The 5,095-nt window shown below is 34.9% G+C and overlaps 1 long non-coding RNA gene across 1 annotated transcript; it reads right to left on the bottom strand.

Moving 5' to 3' along the window:
- Window positions 1-1,956: 1,956 nt before the first annotated feature.
- On the bottom strand, window positions 1,957-3,090 carry LOC145168870 (uncharacterized). Its single transcript, XR_013742141.1, has 3 exons — window positions 3,013-3,090; window positions 2,259-2,290; window positions 1,957-2,114 (listed from the first exon to the last, which is right to left on the bottom strand). It is a non-coding gene; the product is annotated as an uncharacterized LOC145168870 (long non-coding RNA).
- Between the last annotated feature and the right edge of the window lie 2,005 nt (window positions 3,091-5,095).

Raw genomic sequence — 5,095 nt, 5'->3', positions numbered from 1 at the left:
ACAAATACTTTATACAAACCCATAAAACCCACATCAGAATTTGGGGTAAAATCATATATATATATATATATATATATATATATATATATATATATATATATATATCATCAAGTATCTTACAGAACACAGATATGAAAGAATTATATATAAGAACGGAAATGACCTAGGTGGTTGAATGATGACGTTGATAAGCTATTCCATAGAGATTAAAAAGCAACTACAAATGATCATACCTTTCCAACACCCTTTGTGGTTTCAATCATTTTAAGACAATTTGCAAATATCTTTTTAAAAGCTATGTTAAGCTTAAAAGTTTCTGGAAAGGTTTCACCCTGTAAATCCAAAAAAAAAGATCAACCCACAAAACTATCCGAGTAAGCAATGTTTAAAAACACAAAAAATAAAAAAATGAAAAAACTTTACATAACCTGTGTTACGAACACGTGAAAGTTGTTCTAGGGATTTAAATCCAAGCTACTAAGTTGAAAAAAAAGTGAGAAAAACCAAGATAACGGAATTTGATTAACACTAAACCTTATCAGTGTGAATGCGACCACCAATTCTATCACGTGATTCCAATTACACCGCCTGTATGATACCATTTTTTTTAATATAACGAAAAAAAATAAAGCCAAATATGAACATTTTAGCGTTTCATAAGAATATAACCTCAAAATCATTATGAAGCATATGAGCAACAACTATCCCTGAAATACCCCTTGGTATCACGATAATAGAAGGTTTGGAAGTATGTCGTCTCTCAATATACGATGCAAACATGAAAAGGGCAATATGGGAATTCTGCTCACCAATTTCTGTGACAATTCAAAAAAAATTCCCAAAAATTCATCTATCAATTAACAGACAACAGTTTATCCATACAATATTTAATTTGAAAAAAAAAACAGGGCCTTACTTTATAGCCCATTTTATCAACCATTTCCTACACCACTTGATACATGGTTGGCTTAGCTTGAAACAAAACAAAGAACAAAAATTTCAATTAGTCGAGGCAACATGGATGAAAAGTAAGAAAAAAAAAGTCAAATCGCCTTGTAAGGTACATCAACCTCAAGATCGAACTTCAATCAATCAAATAAAATTTCGTTCATATAAGTTATAAAATAGGGAAGAAAGATTTATTTAACTGTAAATATTTTCCTTTCTTTTTGGACATATAGATACAATGTCATGCATCTATACATACATGGACTGCTTCACTGGAGAGAGAAAGTGAGTTTTATGTTAACTTACTTACGCCTAATTTGGTCTCAAAATAAAGCCCACTTCCAACTTATTTCAGATAATCTTCTTCTTCTTCATTATTCATCAAATGAAATGTCTACTTTCTTTCAAGAATCTATCACAAAGCGGTTACTTACTGTTAGTTTTAAAACTATGAAAAAACAATTAAAGTATGGAATATTGGCATACTCTTGCACATTATATTAGCTTCTGATAACTCCTGTTGTAGGGCACTTGTGATCCTACAGATGAAAGAACTGATAAGTAAAACTACTATAAATAAAGAAATAAACATCTATTTTTTTTATCAATAAAGTAACAAATCCAAACAAGTTTCTTTCAACATTAAAGTAAAAATGAATGTTACCAGGTGTCTCTTTTTGTTTCACGATCACCCTTTTAGGGCCACGGCTTAGCATCTCCACTTCTGCAATGAATTCACGATCACCGTGACAAATTTAGGACATGATATTCCTACAGATTGTAAAACTTCTGCAATGAATTCTCAATTGGGACTTCAGTCTCACCAAACATACAGTACAACTGTCATAACAAGTTAAGTTCCTATGAGGAAAAAGAAAAAAAAACATCCAATTTAGCTTTTATAAATGAGGAATATGAAATGGCTCATAGAACAAATGAAGGGAACATATAATTTAGCAAATCTATTTGGTTAAATAAGGGATCATGAGTGCATACCCCAAACATACAAGTGAAACATGGGCTCAAAATCCTCAACATCAGCTTTGTGTTTGACAACAGCACGATGAAGAGTAAAAGCAATAGTAGTGGTCCAAAGGAAAGATGCCACACAAAAGAAATGAGTGCTGTAGCCTTGGGCATAACAGAAGAATCCTTTAGATGGATCACTGCATATATAATACAAACGTAGTATTTAGTCACTGAAGAATTCTTTAGATGGATCACTACATATACAGAAATCCATGTTAGTGAATACAGAACTCTAAGAAGAAGAAGAAGCAAATTTATTCCACTTCACTTAGTATCCATACCCAACAACACTGAAAAAGCTGCAAAGCATATCCTGCACCAACAACAAAAAACATAAGTTATTACCTTTCAGCCCTGAATTGAGATTGATTCAAGCATAAAAATGTTGGTTTTTACATAGAAATAGTTCCAGGGATTCTAATTTGATATTATGACTATGTGACCTTTCATTCAACAAGTTAAGCAAATGGAAGTCTAAGCGAAGAACTCAACAAGCCTCAATCATACATCATACTAAAAGGGTAAAGTGATAAATTTCTTAGAATTGAATGCTCATGCTAAGTTGATCCCAACAGAGGTTTAATAGCACCAAAACGCATATACTATAGCAAAGTCACATTCTATTACAAAGACTAAGGTTAACACAACCATCCACTCAAGGTTTGTTCCAATTTAAATGTAAAATGGAGTACATTGATCTAATAGAAACCAAGTGTGTAAGGGGGGGGGGGTGATGAAGCTATAATATCAACCAAATTATCAGACCACAACCAGTTCCTAAATGTCAAAATTCAACCATGAAAGAGATATTCAATTAACTCCAGACCGTAGCATGCTCTATGTTGAAATCATTTATAGGGATCAGAACATAAAGTCAAGAAAAAACAATGAACACAGACAGATAAACAAATCGATGTTTTAATTTGGACTTTACTAGAGCACTTAACTAAAACCACCACAACTGTTAATTGTCAAATATATTTCACACTGAAATTTAATTCAAATCGATCTGAATTTCGATAGAAAGAGACTTACTGAAAGAGCGAGGAAGAAAACGAGCTTGAAGGAGAACTTGTGGAGTTCTTTAAAACACACGTATCAAAGCACTATGAATCTAGAAATTAACAGTGATAGAGTAGTCCTCGTGACGTTCTTGAAAAAAAAATTAGGGTTTCAAACCTTCTATCTGCTTTCAAACAATTGGGGTTCTCAGTCAGATATACGTGTAGACATGAAGGTTTCAACAACCCTATCGATGTTCCCGATTTCATAACTCTCAAATTTGAAAACCTTCTATCTGCTTTATACTGGATCGTATGACTGGAATAATGGTGGTGGATGAAGCGTTCGTCGATAGGGCCGGTGTGCCGCCGCTGTGTGAGGCCAAAAGAGACGGTGAGTGTTGGAGGTGGTGGTGGTGGGTTAGGGAAGAGACGAAGGATGTGATATATGAGAGAATGATAGTCCTCGTGACGTTCTTGAAAAAAAAAGACCTAGTTTTAGTCCCCATTTTGTAATAGGAACGCGCGTTTAAAAATTATAAAGCGACATCGTGCACAGGACACGCGTTTATGATGGGTGTCTTCCGTGTTTTTATTTTTATTTTTTTCTGACACAAATTTTAGGGCACGCAAAAATGCGCGTCCTAAATCCTTCAAAATTTTGGAGATATGACATTATTTTTACGTCACATACTTTTGCGTATCGTAAATCCGTGCGCGTCATAAATTGCGTGTCAGTAAAGGCCTTTTTTCTTGTAGTGGTGTCTTGTTCTTAGCACTTTAGAACACAAGGATCTGCCCTCAATATGGTTGCCACAATCCCCTTCATATATGTCTTTTGGAACTTCCATGGCTTCTTGATATTAGATATGTACCATTTTGGAGATACTCTATGATGGGTTGTGTCTAGGATCTTAAATGTCTCTAAGGATCCTGATTTTTTGGATCGGGATTCTGAACATCAGGATCCTGGTCAGAGCTTCGATTGCTACTATGTTGGCTATCAGATTATGCTCATCAGGGTCGTTAGGTCTTCTGGATGGATCTTCTATCGCAAGGATCATTATATGGGTTATTGGGATCCTGGTCTCTGGCGGGATCCTGAGGGAAGACTCTAAGTTGGCTAATGCGTCTGCCTTGCTGTTATCTTCTCTAGGAACTTAATTAAGACTAAAATATTCAAATTCGGAGGCTAATTTTTAAATAATTTGAAGGTATAGTTCTATTGTTTCGCCTTTAACTGCATATAATCCATCAAAATGGTTAGTTATTAATAACGAATCGACATATACCTGAAGATACTTGATCTGAAGATCCTTGGCTAGTTGTAGCCCCATGATCAGTGCTTCATACTCTGCTTCATTGTTATTTGCATGTAATTTACAACTAACTACTTGGGGTACGATGTCCCACTATGGCGATTTTAGTATGATCCCAAGGCTTGCTCCTCTAAAGTTGGATGCTCCATTTGGAAAGAGTATCTACTCCCCCATGTTTTCTTCTTTTTGAGGTTATTGGAATTCTAGCTCTACCTCATGTTGTAGATCATCACTAAAATCAGCCAGAAACTCTACTAATGCATGTAACTTTATTGAGGATCTTGGCTCATATTTGATTTCATATGTGATGAGCTTCACTAACCACTTAGTCATTCTGCCTGACAAATCTGGTTTTCTCATGACATTCTTAACAAGATAGTGAGTTTTGACACGTATAGTATGAGTTTCAAAATAATGTCTTATTTAGGTAGAAGTTGTAATTAGTGCAAGTATTAGTTTTTCAAAGAGAGAGTACATGGTTTTAGGATCCAAGAGACTTTTACTTACATAGTAAACATGTTACTGTTCGCCATCAAGATCCTTGGCCAAAACAACACTTACAACATCCAAAGATACTGAAAGATGTCAGAGGAGTGGTTCTCCATTCGAAGATCCTTGGCCAGGACTCGCTTCCATTCCCCTCTTGCTGACCATATAACCAAGGAACTTGCCTGCCTTCATTCCAAAGTAATATTTGGACGGGTTCAACTTCATGTTGTATTCATCTAATATATCGAAGAATTCTTCAATATCCCTAAGGTGATCCTCATCTCTTTTGGATTTGACCATCATTTTATA

This window comes from Lactuca virosa, chromosome 4 (assembly GCF_052849685.1).
Source record: "Lactuca virosa cultivar CGN04683 chromosome 4, Lactuca_virosa_CGN04683_v6, whole genome shotgun sequence".
Lineage (NCBI taxonomy): Eukaryota > Viridiplantae > Streptophyta > Magnoliopsida > Asterales > Asteraceae > Lactuca > Lactuca virosa.
The sequence above is the reverse complement of the archived record's forward strand: the minus strand, read 5'-3'. Positions and strand labels throughout refer to the sequence as shown.